The sequence below is a fragment of the Canis aureus genome, chromosome 29 (genome assembly GCF_053574225.1).
Source record: "Canis aureus isolate CA01 chromosome 29, VMU_Caureus_v.1.0, whole genome shotgun sequence".
In the NCBI taxonomy this organism is placed as follows: domain Eukaryota; kingdom Metazoa; phylum Chordata; class Mammalia; order Carnivora; family Canidae; genus Canis; species Canis aureus.
This window is the reverse complement of record NC_135639.1, coordinates 37,040,456-37,059,829: the sequence shown is the minus strand read 5'-3', so window position 1 is coordinate 37,059,829 and position 19,374 is coordinate 37,040,456.

The following is a 19,374-nucleotide window of genomic DNA, read 5'->3' as shown; positions in this document are numbered from 1 at the left end:
CTCTGTGTGTCTCTCATGAATAAATAAATAAAATCTTTTAGAAAATTAAAGAAGAAAAAAGAAAATGGAAAAGATAAAAAAGATTGGTCTATGTAAAAATATAAAACTCTAATAAGGCCAAAGGCACTGTAGAGGTAAAGGTCAAGGGACAGACTTGGAGGAAACATTCGCAACAAATACAACAGACAAAGAATTACTGTCGAAAATACATATTCTAAAAAATATAAAAAGATGATTAAAAATGAAGTCATTCAGAAAAGCAACGAAGAGCCAATAAATATATTGTGTACAAGCTCATTAATAATCTCAGAAAAGCAAATTAAAATGATGAGTTTTTCTCAGAAGTTAGATTGGCTGGCAGTAAGTCCATAGTCTGACAACACCAAGTGCTGACAGGTAAGCAGGGTTAAGTAGCAGTCACAAATATACTGCAGCCGTCTAGGTGAGGGAAATTCATGCAGAGCCATGTAAAGGACATGTAGACCATTGAGCCTTCTTCCAAATGTTCTATACTGCTGCGCCAAGCTAGACATTAGAAAACTGTGTACCCGAACTCTGTTATGAACTGAACACTTGTGTCGCCCCACCAAAATTCATTTATTGAAGCCCTAAGCACCAATGTGACAATATTTGATGATGGGGACTTTGGGAGGTAATTGGGTTATCAGTATAGAGCCCTGAGGAGATTAGAGCCCTGAAAAAAAAGACATGAGAGGGCTTGCTCCCTAGCCTCTCTCTCCACCATGCAAAGATACAGTGAGAAGAGATCCATGTGGGAACTGGGTAAGAGTCCTCACTAAGAACCAAATGTGTTGGTGCCTTGATCTTGGACTTCCCAGACTGCATAACTATAAGAAATTAGTGTTTGTTGTTTAAGACACCAGTCTCTGATAATTTGTTACAGCAGTGTCAGTGTTTTAGTGCCCTAACAGATTTTTTTCTCTGGTTCTCCTTTGCTGTCAGAAAGATCAGAGGCAAACTTGCAGTTCACCTTTGATAACTCTGGGACTTTATAGGACCAGCATATATCTATCTGTTAACTTTGCTCAGCTCTTGACCTGAAAGTCTATATATCTGTGATGTCAATTTTCATCTATTTCTATTTTTCTATTTTAATTTGTTCACCAGCCTCACAAAACCCACTGTAAAACAAAGCAGGAATAAACAACTCATCTGTGTTTTTTTCATTTCCTGTTGCTCTTGGAAAACTGAAGAGAACTGTAAAGGTACAGCTGGGAAAAAAGGAAAGAAAATGAGGTCCTATGCCACCAGGTGAGCTGTGCAGCTCTCAGAATTACCTGCCTAGCAAGCTTCACACAGCAGCTACATACAAAGCCCCCAAGGGCAGCACAGAGTCTGTGGAGGAGCACTGTCTATGCTGACTCTGATGGGTCAAAGATAGCTTACAATAAAAATTTTTATTTGATGAGTGTAAACATTTCCTACTAATTTCCTAATGGAAAGAATTTATCTTCCCCTCTCGTTACAAAAAAAGAAAAATAAATAAAATAAAGTAACCACTGAGAACTAAGATGGAGGAGGAGTAGGGTATGGTCCCCAAGTCACCTATCCCTAAAAACTTACCTAGACAACTTTCAAATCATCCTGAAAACCTATGAATCCGACCTGAGATTTAAAGAGAGAACAGTTGGAACACTACAGAGAGAAGAGTTTGTGCTTCTAACAAGTACAACTTGATTTTAGCCATTCTGCACTGAGCAAATTGACTAGAGAGAAGAACTCACCACAAAAGAAAGAATCAGAAACAGTCCTCTCTCCCACAGAGTTATAGAATTTGAATTACAATTCGATGTCAGAAAGCCAATTCAGAAGCACAATTATAAAGCTACTGGTGGCTCTGGAAAAAAGCATAAAGGATTCAAGAGACTTCGTGACTACAGAATTTAGATCTAATCAGGCCGAAATTAAAAATCAATTAAATGAGATGCAATCCAAACTGGAGGTCCTAACGATGAGGGTTAATGAGGTAGAACAAGAGAGTGACAGAGAAGACGAGTTGATGGCAAGGAAGGAAGCTGAGGAAAAAAGAGAAAAACAATTAAAAGATCATGAGGAAAGGTTAAGGGAAATAAGTGACAGCCTCAGAAGGAAAAATCTACGTTTAATTGGGGCTAGGGCGCCAAAAGGGACAGTGGACCAGAAAGCATATTTGAACAAATCATAGCTGAGAACTTCCCTAACTTGAGGAGGGAAACAGGCATTCAGATCCAGGAGATAGAGAGATCCGCCCCCCTAAAATCAATAAAAACCGTTCAACACCCCGACATTTAATAGTGAAACTTGCAAATTCCAAAGATAAAGAGAAAATTACTTAAAGCAGCAAGAGACAAGAGATCCCTAACTTATATGGGGAGAAATATTAGATTAACAGCAGACCTCTCCACAGAGACCTGGCAGGCCAGAAAGGGCTGGCAAGATATATTCAGGGTCCTAAATGATAAGAACATGCAGCCAAGAATACTCTATCCAGCAAGGCTCTCATTCAGAATAGAAGGAGAGATGAAGAGCTTCCAAGGTAGGCAGAAACTGAAAGAATATGTGACCACCACACCAGCTCTGCAAGAAATATTAAGGAGGACTCTGTAAAAGAAAGAGGAAGCCCAAAGAAATAAGTCACAAAAACAGGGACTGAATAGATATTATGATGACACTAAATTCATATCTTTCAATAGTAACCCTGAACGTGAATGGGCGTAATGATTCCATCAAAAGACGCAGGGTTTCAGACTGGATAAAAAAGCAAGACCGATCTATTTGCTGTCTACAAGAGACTCATTTGAGACCTAAGGACACCCACAGCCTGAAAATGAAAGGTTGGAGAACCATTTACCATTCAAATGGTCCTCAAAAGAAAGCAAGGGTAGCCATCCTCATATCAGATAAAGTTTGTCCCAAAGACTGTAGTAAGAGATGAAGAGGGACACTATGTCATACTTAAATGATCTATCCAACAAGAGGACCTAACAATCATGAATATTTATGCCCCTAATGTGGGAGCTGCCAAGTATATCAATCAGTTAATGTCTTTACCAAAGTAAAGACATACTTAGATAATAATACACTAATACTGGGAGACTTCAACACGGCGCTTTCTGCAAATGACAGATCTTCTAAGCACAACATCTCCAAAGAAACGAGAGCTTTAAATGATACACTGGACCAGATGGATTTCACAGATATTTACAGAACTTTACATCCAAGTGCAACTAAATACACACACATTCTTCTCAAGTCCACATGGAACTTTCTCCAGAATAGACCACATACTGGGTCACAAATCAGGTCTTAACCAATACCAAAAGAATGGGATTGTCCCCGGCATATTTTCAGACCATAATGCTTTGAAACTAGAACTAAATCACAAGAAGAAATTTGGAAGAAATTCAAACACGTGGAGGTTAAAGACCATCCTGCTAAAAGATGAACGGGTCAGCCAGGAAATTAGAGAAGAATTAAAAAGATTCACGGAAACTAAGGAGAATAAAGATACAACCGTTCAACATCTTTGGGATACAGCAAAAGCAGTCCTGAGAGGGAAATACATTGCAATACAAGCATCCCTCAAAAAACTGTAAAAAACTCAAATACAAAAGCTAACTTTGCACCTAAAGGAACTGGAGAAAGAACAGCAAATAAAACCTACACCCAGCAGAAGAAGAGAGCTAATAAAGATTCAAGCAGAACTCGATGAAACAGAGACCACAAGAACTGTGGAACAGATCAACAAAACCAGGAGTTGGTTCTTTGAAAGAATTAATAAGATAGATAAACCATTAGCCAGCATTATTAAAAACAAATTAATAAAATCACGAATGCAAAAGGAGAGATCACCACCAATACCAAGGAAATAGAAACGATTTTAAAAACGTATTATGAGCAGCCATACACCAATAAATTAGGCAAGCTAGAAGAAATGGACGCATTTCTGGAAAACCACAAACTACCAAAACTGGAACAGGAAGAAATAGAAAACCGGAACAGGCAGATAACCAGGGAGGAAATTGAAGCAGTCATCCAAAACCTCCCAAGACACAAAAGTTCAGGGCCAGATGGCTTTCCAGGGGAATTCTATCAAACATTTAAAGAAGAAACAATACTATTCCACTAAAGCTGTTCCGAAAGATAGAAAGAGATGGAATACTTCCAAACTCATTCTATGAGGCCAACATCACCTTAATTCCAAAACTAGACAAAGACCCCACCAAAAAAGGAGAATTATAGACCAATATCCCTGATGAACACAGATGCAGAAATTCTCAACAAGATACTAGCCAATAGGATCCAATAGTACATTAAGAAGATTATTCACCATGACCAAGTGGGATTTATCCCGCGATGCAAGGCTAGTTCAACACTTGTAAAGCAATCAATGTGATTGATCATATCAACAAGAGAAAAAACAAGAACCATATGATCCTCTCAATAGATGCAGAGAAAGCATTTGACAAAATACAGCATCCATTCCTGATCAAAACTCTTCAGTGTAGGGATAGAGGGAACATTCCTCAGCATCTTAAAAGCCATCTATGAAAAGCCCACAGCAAATACCATTCTCAATGGGGAAACACTGGGAGCCTTTCCCCTAAGATTGGGGACATGACAGGGATGGCCACTCTCACCCCTGCTATAGTCAACATAGTACTAGAAGTCCTAGCCTCAGCAATCAGTCAACAAAATAATAAATAAATGAATAAATAAATAAATAAATAAATAGCATTCAAATTGGCAAAGAAGAAGTCAAACTCTCCCTCTTTGCAGATGACATGATACCATACCTACAAAACCCAAAAGACTCCACCCGAATTGCTAGAACTCATACAGCAATTCAGCAGTGTGGCAGGATACAAAATCAATGCCCAGAAACCAGTGGCATTTCTATACACTAACAATGAGACTGAAGAAAGAGAAATTAAGGAGTCAATCCCATTTACAATTGCACCAAAAAGCATAAGATACCTAGGAATAAACCTAACCAAAGAGGCAAACCAAAGAGGATCTATACCCTAAAAACTACAGAACACTTCTGAAAGAAATTGAGGAAGACACAAAAGGATGGAAAAATATTCCATGCTCATGGATTGGAAGAATTAATACTGTGAAAATGTCAATGCTACCCAGGGCAATTTACACATTTGATGCAATCCCTATCAAAATACCATGGACTTTCTTCAGAGAGTTGGAACAAATCATCTTAGGATTTGTGTGGAATCAGAAAAGACCCCGAATAGCCAGGGGAACTTTGAAAAAGAAAACCAGAGCCGGGAGCATCACAATGCTGGATTTCAAGTCATACCACAAAGCTGTGATCATCGAGACAGTGTGGTACTGGCACAAAAACAGACACATAGATCAATGGAACAGAATAGAAAATCCAGAAGTGGATCCTCAACTCTATGATCAACTAATATTCGACAAAGCAAGAAAGACTATCCACTGGAAAAAGGACAGTCTCTTCAATAAATGGTGCTGGGAATATTGGACATCCACATGCAGAAGAATGAAACTAGACCATTCTCTTACACCATACACAAAGATAAACTCAAAATGGATGAAAGATCTAAATGTGAGACAAGAATCCATCAAAATCCTAGAGGAGAACACAGGCAACACCCTTTTTGAAGTTGGCCATTGCAACTTCTTACAAGATACATCTATGAAGGCAAGGGAAACAAAAGCAAAAGTGAACTATTGGGACTTAATCAAGATAAAAAGCCTCTGTACAGCAAAAGAAACAGTCAGCCAAACTAAAAGACAACCTACAGAATGGGAGAAGATATTTGCAAATGGCGTATCAGATAAAGGGCTAGTTTCCAAGATCTATAAAGAACTTATTAAACTCAACACCCAAGAAACAAACAATCCAATCATGAAATGGGCAAAAGACATGAACAGAAATCTCACAGAGGAAGACATAGACATGGCCAACATGCACATGAGAAAATGCTCCGCATCACTTGCCATCAGGGAAATACAAATCAAAACCACAATGAGATACCACCTCACACCAGTGAGAATGGGGAACATTAACAAGGCAGGAAACCACAAATGTTGGAGAGGATGCGGAGAAAGGGAACCCTCTTACACTGTTGGTGGGAATGTGAACTGGTGCAGTCACTCTGGAAAACTGTGTGGAGGTTCCTCAAAGAGTTAAAAATAGACCTGCCCTAGGACCCAGCAATTGCACTGTTGGGGATTTACCCCAAAGATATAGATGCAATGAAATGCCGGGACACCTGCACCCCGATGTTTCTAGCAGCAATGTCCACAATAGCCAAACTGTGGAAGGAGCCTCGGTGTCCATCGAAAGATGAATGGATAAAGAAGATGTGGTTCATGTATACAATGGAATATTACTCAGCCATTAGAAATGACAAATACCCACCATTTGCTTCAACGTGGATGGAACTGGGCGGTATTATGCTGAGTGAAATAAGTCAATCGGAGAAGGACAAACAGTATATGGTCTCATTCATTTGGGGAATATAAATAATAGTGAAAGGGAATATAAGGGAAGGGAGAAGAAATGTGTGGGAAATATCAGAAAGGGAGACAGAACATAAAGACTCCTAACTCTGGGAAATGAACTAGGGTTGGTGGAAGGGGAGGAGGGCGGGGGTGGGGGTGAATGGGTCACGGGTACTAAGGGGGGCACTTGACGGGATGAGCAATGGGTGTTATTCTGTATGTTGGCAAATTGAACACCAATAAAAAATTATTATTAAAAAAAGAAGGAAAGATGAATGGATAAAGAGGATGTGGTCAATGGAATATTACTCAGCCATTAGAAACGACAAATACCCACCATTTGGACGCAAATGGAGGGTATTATGCTGAGTGAAGAAAGTCAATTGGAGAAGGACAAACATTATAAGGTCTCATTCATTTGGGGAATATAGAAAATAGTGAAAGGGAATAAAGGGGAAAGGAGAGAAAATGAGTGGGAAATATCAGTGAGGGTGACAGAACATGAGAGACACCTAACTCTGGGAAACCAAGAAGGGGTGGTGAAAAGGGTGGTGGGCGAGGGGTTGGGGTGACTGGGTGATGAGCACTAAGGAGGGCACTTGATGGGATGAGTACTGGGTGATATGCTATATGTTGGCAAATTGAACTCCAATAAAATAATATACAAAAAATAAATTGTAAAAAAAAATAAAACACTGGGAACTAATTAAACAAAGAACAATACAGGAAAGAAATTGCCTTTATTTCTCTGCATGCCTAATAACAATGTTTGCTCCTTGAATTTGAAAATCCTCATCTCCTGGAAAGGGATGGGGTACTTTGTTTATTCTAACTTGGTTATGGTTTCTCAAAACGATCTTTTAATAAAAAATTTGCTGTGATGTTATTGTGAAGGGGTGACAGCAAGGAGCTCTCCAGGCATGCCACTAATAAATTATGTGACTCTAAACAAGTCATTTACCTTTTGGCACACTTTTTTCACCGCTTAGATAAAGGCAAAAATTTTAAATCTTCAAACTCTTTATACTGGCCGACTAGAAGGAGCAGTGATGCACCACTCTAGGTTGTACAGCAAGCGCAAAAAGAATGGCGCGTGGCTCATGAGAGTGAATAAGAAGGGCAGTTTTTCCTTCTGTGGCTGATGCCTCCTTTCCCTGAACCGTGCTGTCACCAAGCCTTCCGCGAGGTGCCCTCAGCTAGTGCTGCCGACCCTTTGCTCATGCGGCCCGCCTTATTTCAGTTCTTACAGCTGATCAAAGGACAGCCTGCAATGACTCTTCTTGGCCCTCCGCCAACCCTCCGGGACTGACCTGCCACTCCCCTAGCCTGTCGCACTGCCCCTAGGGAGCGCAAAGACTCCACGACCCTGGAAGCGCCACCCACGCAGAGAAGGGACCTAAGCAAAGACAATTTACAGACCCGGAGTGAAAGTGAGCACGCGCAAAAGCAGCCCGAAGTCTGAAACCAGAGTGAAAACTACATTTCCCATAAGTCTTTGCCTCGGCATCTTTTGGGTGTTTAACAAACCACCACCTTATTCCCCCAGCTCTTTTTGGTTTACAAATTGACCAATCTAGCCTTACCCAAGGAGCTCCAAAGCATTTTATTCAAAGAACGCAATAAAGGTTTGTGGCCTAGGTGATGCCTCCCTCTCTGCCTGCAGCCTGCCTTGACCTTCCTACTGGCTCCAAGGCCGTGAGTAATAAACTTGTCTATTTCAATTTCTTCTGTGGTCTTTTGTTAAACTGCAAAGAACTATCTTTTTCTGTATTACTTAGATAAGACTTCATAGGCCCCTTGTTTACCTATTACAAAACCAGACACAAACCCACCAAATTCCCATTCTATGCCTCATAAATGATCAGCTGAACCATTCATTCCCATGACCAATCAGAACAAAATACCTGTAAATTTAACTTGACCAAATTTCTCTTGTCCCTGAAATTTGCCTTATTCTTAAGGTTAAACAAGTATAGGAATGCCAAATGATCCCTCTCAAAACTTGGCTGACAAAATGGAAAGATGTTTCCTGATCTTGCCACCCACTCCCCTGCTCCTGACACCCAGTTTTTTCTAGCCTTGTCTACACTTGCATTTTAAAAAGTGAGTTGGGATCCCTGGGTGGCGCAGCGGTTTGGCGCCTGCCTTTGGCCCAGGGCGCGATCCTGGAGACCCGGGATTGAATCCCACGTCGGGCTCCCGGTGCATGGAGCCTGCTTCTCCCTCTGCCTGTGTCTCTGCCTCTCTCTCTCTCTGTGTGACTATCATAAATTAAAAAAAAAAAAAAAATTTTTAAAAATGAGTTTCTCGGGGTGCCTGGGTGGCTGAGTAGGTTAAGTGTCTCCCTTTGGCTCAGGTTGAGTCCCAGATTGAGTCCCATATCTCACTTGGGCTTCCTGCTGAGCAGTCTGCTTCTCTCTCTTTCTCTCTTTCTCTCTCTTCCTCTGCCCCTCCCCACTGCTCATTCTCTTTCTCTCTCTCCCTCAAATAAATAAAATCTTTTTTTTTTAAAATGAGTTTCTTTCTTTAGTTTTCATTGCTCTGTTACCAATGGGAGAGTCTGCATTGTATGAATGGAGGTACTGATTCTTGAATTACCCATAAAAGATTTACATAAGGATGGATCCATGCTCCAGTAAAGACAGCCAGAAGGAAAGTAGCAAGCCCAAAGAAGTTTAATTAAGGATATTTCACCCTTGAGAAGGGAGGGTGTGCAGCCCAGAAGTGGCAACTGCACTGAGTTAAAGGTGTCTTTCTTTTTACGTTTGCGGAGGCTATGGGTCTAGTTAGGGCAGTCTCCAACAGAGGTTGTTTCTTTTTTTTTTTTTTAAGATTTGAAAATTTTATTTATTCATGAGAGAAGCAGAGAGAGAGAGAGAGAAAGAAAGAGAGAAAGAGAGGCAGAGACACAGGCAGAGGGAGAAGCAGGCTCCATGAACCTGACTTGGGACTCAATCCCAGATCTCCCGGATCATGCCCTGGGCTGAAGGCAGCGCTAAATCTGGGCTGCCTCAGAGGTTGTCTCTAATCATCTAAGGGTCCCCTACCAGTTGGGAGGGGGAGTTTTAGCTCAACGAGATTCTGGCCCACAACTATCCTGGCCACCTTCTCCCTTGGGGAGGGAGCAGTTGAAACTACAGTATAAATACATTATAATGAAGCTATAGGTTACCCTGGGGCAGAGATTGAGGAGGAGAGGTGTGTTCTGAACCTGTGACCCTAGGTCTGTCAGCCTTAGAGTGTTGGAAGCCCTACGGCCAGGTTGTTAAAAGCCACAAAATCAGGATGTTGTACCCTCAGATTTCAAATGTGTCACCTATTTATCACCGGCTCAGATCTAACTGCCTACTCTATGAGCTCTTTCCTATTTGTAAAGAAACATATACACACACACACACTTTTGGAACTAATCTTTCAGACATTTGCAAACCTAAGATTGGAGATGTTTCCCTATTTCCATAGTCACTCTCTCTCGTTGCAGTAGTCACCTTCTTTTACTGCAATAGGTTTTTTTTCACTTAACAAACTTTATTTTTAGAGCACGTTTAGGCTTATTAGAAAAAATGCACAGAAAATACAAAGTTTTAATACACTTGTCTCCACCCCCTCACCCTTCTTACAGCTTCCCTATTATTAATGTTACTGAACCCAAGTTCAGCTGCCAGTCCCTCGAAAGGCCATTACTCAAGAAACAGGTTTTTGTTTGGAAAGGAATTTGGGCTTTATTCAGGAGGCCAGCAACCTGAGGAGAAGATGGGGTCTTGCTCAAAAGTCAGCTCCAAGGGTTTTGCCTGGCTCAAGGGTTTTTAAAGGGTAGTTAATCAGCAAAGGGAGTGCAGTGGCCTGCAACAATTCTTGATTATGTGCAGAGTCCATGATACCAGCTACAAAAGTTATCTTAGTGCTTGGGAATTGTGTAAAGGGAGGTCTAGTTCTTGTTTCGTGATGTGGAGAAGTACTCTGTTCTTTCTGCAAAGGAAGGCAATGTCTACAGATATATAAAGGGAGGTCAGTAAAATCATTTGTGTGAGCAAAAAAAAGAAAAACATTTTGCTAAAAAAAAATTTCTGGGTTAATCAGAAAGCTGAGGCAGCTTTAACAGACTTGCTGACTTCTGTGGCCTATGAAAGTTCTGGTCCTTCACTCCTCAAAGCCAGTGGTCTGCAAATCTCAAAGTAAGTAAATTAGTCTGTTGCAAATCGAGGGACTTAGGTCACCAAGTAAGGAGTGTGTTAACTTGAAGCAAATCAACCCTTAACACCAATTGTCATGATGTTATACTAACATGTTGCATTTGTATGGTATATTAGTTCCAGTTGATGAACCAATATTGATACATTATTCCTAACTAAAGTCCATAGTTTACAGTACAGTTCATTCTTTATATTGTACATAACATTAGGTATCTATCATTACAGTATCATAAGAAGAGTTTCACCGTCCTAAAAATATCCTGCACTCCACCTATACCATTCCCCTTAAACCTCTGGCAAGGACTGATCTTTTTATTATTTCTATAATTTGGCCTTCTTCAGAATGTACTTGGATTTATATAATATGTAGTCTTTTGGGACATATTTTTCAGGTAGCAATATACATTTAATGTTCCTTCATGTCTTTGTGGCTTGAGCACTCGTTTGTTTTATTTTTATTTTTTTTCATTTGTTTTAATTGCTGAATAATACTCCATTGTATGGATATACCACAGTTTATTTATCCCTTCACCCAATGAAGAATATCCAGTTTTGCTTCTGATTTTGGCACCAAAAGGGGTACCTTATCAGCTAACACCCTGAAAGGAAATGGGTATGATTTAGTTCTGCATCTCTGGTTCTCTGAGTCTAGTCTGTCCCAGATGATATTTGCCTGGCTTTGGAAAAGTAAGGGACTAGATCTCACCTACAGGCCACTGAACAATTGATGACCTTCAGGAGGTACAAGTAGCAGGACACCTGAAACAAAATCATGCTTGAGTGGACATTAAGGACATATACTAAATTTTGGGCCCCTATTGTAAAACTCCCAATTTCTAGGATATCAAGTTGGTGGTCAGCAGCACTTTCACAGACACAGGCACATATTCCCTTTTATCTGCTTATGCAGAATTACTGTGACTTGAGATACAAATCTGCTTTGGTGGTCCTAGACCAAAGCCTTCTGGAAAACCTTAACATGTGCAACCAGCATCACTACACATTGCATGAGCAGCGTCTAAAAATCTCCCTTAGCAGAGCCAGGCCTGGTCACAGTATACATTCTGGGAGTATTTTCTGGGTGGGGAGCCAGCAGGACTATGACTGCCAAAACACTTCAGCTTAAACCTCAAGAGTTAACCAAAGAAGGGTTTTTTTTTTTTTTCTGTACCTGAGAAAAAGATAAACGTCACTTCTGTGCTTACAAGGCAACCAACGTCTACCACATTTGAATAAATGCTTATAAATCTATCACTCCACTTAGATGGCAAGTCACTTAGGAAAAGAAAATATGTATATTTTGTATACCTGGTTTATCCAGGTGCCAAAAGAGCAGCCTGCATATAACTAATGATCATCCATGGCTTGCTGACTTTTGAAAAAAATAAGGAGCTAATGGCAATGAAGGTTGCCTTGGACATACCAACGTTGCCTTGGACATACCAACAACATGTTCAAGCCACAGGCTCCCTGAACATCTAAGGGTTTCACAGAGCTATGAAATGATGTGAATAGTGGAACCTGTGCTTTTCCGCCCAATTTAGAATTCTAAACATTGCAATTAGAAAATATCTTCAGCTCTCTTCATTTTTCTTAGTAGACTGAACTCCCCAAATCCAAGAGATTTCAGACAAATCTAAAACTGTTTGCCTCCTAAGATCCTGAGAATTTTTCCCATAGACATCATAGAAGCAGGCTATGCAATTTCTTGAGCCTAGTCCAATGGTGTAAATATTCCTTAACATTTATATTGACAATTCCAACTGAATGAATGCTTGACCTGTAAAAATAAAACACAAAAATTCCATATATTCCTTATATTCCATATAGAATATAAAGGAGTCAGCCAGAGATGTAAATCATGGTAGGCCAAAGACAGCCATTAAGACACTGAAGATGGTATGAAAATTACTGTACCTTTCAGAGCAGTGCAGTTCATGGTAGCTGAGTATTTTCTCTATGGATGTGATTGGCATGCGTTTGCAAACATGAGTAATCTCTGAGGCAGACATCAGACACTATGTATAGAGGTCAAAGCACTTTGATCTATATTCTTTTATCATATTGTGTGAATTATTAAGGTGAACATGGGGATATTAAGGTACAGAGAAACAAAGCTGCTGACTCAGAGCCTCAAAGAAAGATGGGCACATACTGGGAATGAGTCCCTACTCACACTTCTACAGCATTTAGACCTGAAAGGGACCCAGGAATCATCTAAGAAAGTACTTCTCAAACCTTTTTTTAAAAGTAGGCTCTATGCTCAGCATCGAGCCTAACATGGGGCTTGAACTCACAACCCTGAGATTAAGAACTGAGCTGAGATAGAGTTGGACACTTAACCAATTGAGCCACCCAGGCACCCCTCAAACTTAAATGTACCAACAAATCATCTGGACATCTTATTAAAAGAAATACTCTGATTGTCTGTGTCAGAGGCCTAAGATTCTGCATTTCTAATAAGCTTTAGTTGATGCCGCTGCTGCTGGTCCAGAGACCATACTGAAAAGCAAAAACCAAGCACAGTGGTTTTTTTGTTTGGTTGTTGTTGTTCTTGTATTTTAAGATTTATCTATTTTAGAGACAGAGAAAGAGAGAAAGCGGGCACAAGTGCAGGGGTAGGGGCAGAGGGAGAGGGAGAGAAAGAATCTCAAGCAGACACTTCCCTGAGCCCAGAGCCTGATGCAGGGCTCAATCTCACCACCCTGAGATTATGACCTGAGCCAAAACCAAGAGTCAGACACCTAACCAACCGTGCCACCCAGACATCCCTAGTGCAATTATTATAAATCATATTTGTACAATAAAATTACCTCAGAGTTTCTTTCTTTCTTTTAATTACTGATAATTCCGTTGCCTGGGCTTCACTACCAGAGATTCTGATTCACCAGACTAGAGATCAGCTCAGATGTCAGTATCTAGTTTTGTTTTGTTTGGTTTTTTGTTTGTTTGTTTGTTTTTAAAGATTCCCAAGGAATTTTCCTGTTTGCAGCCAGGGCTGTAACCATTGTCCAAGGCTAACCCTTTTATTTAACTGATAAGGCAACACATAGAGTTTGACTCACCTAGCTCATCAGTCAAACACAGAACTGGTCCTGGAATTCTGATATTGGACTCATAGTTCTATGCTCAAGTTTCATTTCTTCCAGTCGAAACCTTGTTCATTTGAAATGAGTTTCCCTCTTTAGTTTTCATTGTTCTTTCCTATTTGTAAATACACAGAGACACACATATACATATAGACACACTTACATACTATATTGGCTGTTTCATCTCTCCTTAATGCTACTGTCCTGTGAGTTCACGGGTTTGTTTATACCAAAGACACAGTGGTCAAGATTCCACATACCTAATCAGCTAAGTCAGAGCCCCACAGAACTGGGACTGCTGCCAAATTCATAGTGATCACAAGATAAACACTTGTTCTGTTTCTCTGACATACTGTCACTAGGTGCCAACAGGTAAAGGGGATGAAGAGGTAAAAATCTTCAGTTATAAAGCAAATAAGTTATAGGGATACAAAGTACAGCATAGGAAATATAATCAATAATATTATAACAACTTTGGTGATGGTATAGACTCACCATAGTGTTCAATATATAATGTAGGTAAACAATGAATTTTACACCTGAAACTAATATATGTCAACTTCAATTTAAAAATGATATTTTATGTGCACTAATTTGTGCACAAAAATTCCAAAGCCATACTGATATTAGTGCATACAGCCCTTCTAATCTTTATTTCAGTATTTGCTTACATTTCCATCCCTTTATTTCAGAGTTAGGTTAGACCTGGTGCCTTGCAGAAAATATTTTCACCTGAAAACTCAATTGGTCTGCTAGAAGCATCCCATCTGATACAGAACTAGGAGAGAACTGAGTAGTGATCCCCTTTCCAAACTCTCTTCTCCCCCATATAGGTCAGTCCCTCTAAGGGAAGGTTGGATGCCTCCTGCCCAAGAGGCTTTGCCAAGCTTCATGTGTGGGCACGTCCAGGACTCCCTGACTCAGGCCCTAAGATGGGAAGATTTAGATTGCCCTGGCCTGAGGATCACAGCAGAGCATTTGCCTCAGCAGCTGCACAGAGACATGACATAATTCCCCAAATTATAATGTGGAAGGGCTCCTGCTGGAGGTTAGTGCAGACTGCCTACTGCACAGATGGAGGGACTTGTCTGAATAGTGAAAGTAACATCCACAGTTATGATGGCTCTTCAATGAGACATGATATCCATGTGTTATTTCATTTCATTTCATCACAACCACATGAGGAAAGATATATTACTATCCTGATTTGATAGGTAAGGAATTATAGCTTAGAAAAGTGAACCAGGGCATCTGGCTGGTTCAGTCGGAAGAGCATACAACTCTTTTTTATTATTATTATTATTTATTTTTTTAAATTTTATTTATTTATGATAGTCACAGAGAGAGACAGAGAGAGAGAGAGGCAGAGACATAGGCAGAGGGAGAAGCAGGCTCCATGCAGGGAGCCTGACGTGGGATTCGATCCCGGGTCTCCAGGATCGCGCCCTGGGCCAAAGGCAAGCGCCAAACCGCTGTGCCACCCAGGGATCCCCCCCCCTTTTTTTAATGTACATATGCATCTTAAGTGATCCATTTGATACATTTCGGCACTTTGTTTAAATTTCTTTTCTTTTTTTAAATTTTATTTATTTATTTGACAGAGAAAGAATGAGCAAGCACAAGCAGGAAGAGGGGCAGAGGGAAAGAGAGAAGCAAGCTCCCCATCAAGCAGGGAGCCTGATGTGGGGGTCTAGGGGTTGATCCTAGGACCCCAAGATCAAGACCCATACTGAAGGGAGACGCTTAACAGACTGAGCCACCCAGGCACCCAAAGAGCATGCAACCCTTGATCTCAGGGTTGTGAGTTGGAGCCCCACGTTGGGTATAGAGATTACTCTAAATAAATAAACTTAAAAAAAAAAAAAGGTGAACCAACTAGCCCATGATTACATAGCCAGTAAATGACAAAGTCCAATATTGAAACCAGACAGTGTGATTCCAGGTGGCTTCACCGCTGTGTCTTGTGAGCACAAAAGCAAATGAAGATGAAATGTCTTAATATTTTTCATTGTGCCCAAGCTGGGGAGGAGTGAAGGAAATCTTGGGGGAAAACTGTCTCATTGGTCCCATATCTGGTAATAAGGACTGTTCTGTGATGGATCTTTACCTATGCAGAGCACACAGCCCTGTAATAAGTGAGATGGTGTATGCCTGATGAATCCCCTACCATCAGGTAATTCTGTCAAGGGAACAGGTCTAAGACTTCTTTCTAATGCGTTAGGTTTGTTCATCTCCCATAGAACAAGCTTTGTCTAATAGCCACTATTCCCTTTAAGTGAATTTAGGCTCCCATAATGGGCTAACCTGGCCACGGTCTGCTTTCCTTTACTCCTTTAGGGAGTTCTATTCTCCATTTCTATGATCCAATTTTCTTTAGAGAGTTTTACTACCTACTCCTATAATTATAGTTTACTTAGGGAGTGGGATTCTTATTATTTAGGTAATCTTGATTTGTTGGGTTTGGAAATGAACACATGGATCTAAACTATATTGTGGTCATAAGATGTCAGGTGGGCCAGCACATTCTTCTAGGAACTAGGAACTAGGAATGGACAGATGTGGTCTACCTCAAGTTAACTGAGGTAATTAACTTCAATGAAGAAAGCAGACATTTCCCCCAAACTTCATGCAGCTTATAATCCAGTGAGAAAAATAGTTAAAACAAGTTCGCAGTCGATTAAAGGTCAGCTTTCTCCATGAAGAAGTTTGGAACTTAATTTGCCAAAGTGTTCCAAGCAGTTCTCTTGTTTTATGCCATTTGGTTTGAAGCACTATTAATTCAGTCATTTGCTGGTATTGATCAAGAAACATGAGAAGGTTGCTATATGATTTGAGAGACCATCAATAACAAACACCTTTGATTATGACATTTTATTAAAAGAAGTTGCATGCCATATAATATTTTTATTTTGAAAAATATTTTATTTACTTATTTTTGAGAGAGAGAGAGAGAGAGTGAGCCTGAGCATGGGGATGAGCACGGGGACAGGCAAGAGAAGCAGACTCCACGCTGAGCAGGAAGCCCAATCTGGGGCTTGATCCCAGGACTATGGGATCATGACCTGAGCTGAAGGTAGATACTTAATCAACTGAACCACCCAGGTGCCCTCACCAAGTACTATTTTTAAAAGGAAAAAATTAAGGAAACAATGGTACTGTTTTTTCATTTTTGTATTTGTTTTGGGGGAAAATATATTAATTTCCTATTGTGGCTTAATTAATTACCACAAACTTGTTAGTCTAAAACCATACAAATTTATCATCTTACAGGTCTGGAGGTCAGAATCGGAAATGAGTTTCACTGGACTGAAATCAAGGTGTTGGCAGAGCCAACTGCCTCCAGAACCTCTAGAGGACAATCCTTTTTGTACTTTTTCCAGCTTCTAGAAGCTTCCTACATTCCCTGGTAGAGACCCATAATCCACAAGATTATAAATCCCCCAGGCATTTATAGAACTATCTGGTAGCGTTTGGATTTCTACTGAACTCTAAATTGCAGGGAAGAAATTGCAGGGAAGCAAACTTTCTATCATTAAGGGCAGACATCAGAGTCAGGTAGAAGCCATCTTCCCAACTTGTTTATCACTAAAACAAGAGACTTATTAGATTTAACAAGAATGATATCCTAAAGTGCTTGGTTTGGCGCTAAAATGAGTTTAACCATTACCAACTGTCCTAGAGTGAGAAATATTAGAGGTAAGTATCTGTTGGACAGTTAGTCAACTCTTCTCAGGTATTGCTATACATCACTTGCACCCAGAAAGCAGAGCTCATTGATGCAAAGTATTTCCCTGGATTATGTGATGTGTTTATGTGAGGCCTGTTTAACAATCTCCAGAGATTATGGTTACTAGAGTGTCTTCTAACCCATCTCTCTATCCCATCCCTCCCTACTCTGGGAGAGATCTCCGCACTTCTTGGGGCTCTAAAGTGTGGGACAGCTTGGATGTTTACAGAGAATGACAAGAAGCATCAAATCCAGGAAAACAGATGCTCTTTAGTATTGAAAATGCTACTGCCAGGGGTGCCTGGGTGGCTTAGTCGGTTAAATGTCCAACTCTTGATTTTGGCCTGGGTCATGATCTTGGGGTCATGGGATCCAGCCCTATGTTGAGCTCTATGCTTAGGGTAGGGTCTGCTTGGGATTCTCTCTCACTCTCTCTCAGCCCCTACCCCTGGCTCACATGCTCTCTCTACATAAATAAAATCTTAAAAAAAGAAAGAAAGAAAATACTATGCCAGGCTTACACATGACTACCTCCAGGCATTAACAAGTGGTCTCTTTATTTATAAAGATCTTATTTATTCATGAGAGACAGAGAGAGAGAGAGGCATAGACACAGGCAGAGGGACAAGCAGGCTCCATGCAGGGAGCCTGATGTGGGACTTGATCCCAGGTCCCCAGGATCACACCCTGCGCTGTAAGGCTGCGCTAAACCGCTGAGCCATGGGGCTGCCCAACAAGTGGTCTCTTTAAACTGACAGCTGAAATTCATGGGCTTGTTTCTCCCATGCACATGACTGACAGAACCTCATTTGTGTCCTTAAAGTTACCCCCACTCAAGAATTTCTCCAAGTGCCCATGGGGCATGTCTCATGGACTCCTCAATCAGGCCAAACCACAGTGCCTGCCATTCACTATTGTTAAGGTACTCTGGCCCAAGTCTTTCCTAACTGCAGCCAATATACCACTGCAAACTCCAGCTCTTTGGGGATCACCCCAACCACCAATGTCTCCATTCCTATGAGGCTGTGAAAGCTGGAATTATACTGGGACTCAGGGCCCCTAGCTGTAACCTGTCGAGCTTGAATAAATCACCCTCAGTCTGAGTCCACAGCTCTGTAGCTTGTCCCCAGCCAGGCCAAATGTGATACAGCCAACTCTACTCTGGGGCCTATGCTGAAGGGAGTAGGCCTTCTGGGACATTCCCTTTGATATCCACCCTTTCATGCAGGTTCCTCCTGAACTCCAGTACCATCCCCAACTGCTCTTTATCTGTATTCAATCATTCTTTTCCTACCTGAACTGAAGTCCACTTCCTACATCTTTCAGGCTGTGCTCTGAAGACAAATTGGAATAAATTAGTTATATACATGACGGTATTATTTACAGCAGTGATTCTTGGGGGAGGGATATAACAGAGGAGAGGATTTTGTGCCTCAGAGCAAAAAAAAAGTTGCTTTTGCCAAATTATGGAGATAATTTTTTTTTTTAAATCACAACCGCAGGGTGCTGCTGACATCTAGTGGGTGTATATACATAAGGATGCTTCTTAAAGATCACTAGACAGTTTTCTACAGCATAGAATTATGCAGCCCAAATGTCAACAGTTGTCAAGGTCGGGAAACCCTGCCTTCATCTATTTCAGTTTCTCAGGTAGATTTTAGATCAGTTGCCATGTTTCACTTTCTATTTCCCTATTTCTTTTGTTGCTGTGTTTTATGTCTTGAGAAGAATACATACAAAAGACAATGCACTACTGATTCTCCAAAAAACACATCCAATCCAACATTCTGTGAAAAGAAATATTGATACATAAATTCCATCAAATAATTTTAACATGTTCAACACCCACTCAACAGTCAGGTCTTTGTTTCCTTTCAAT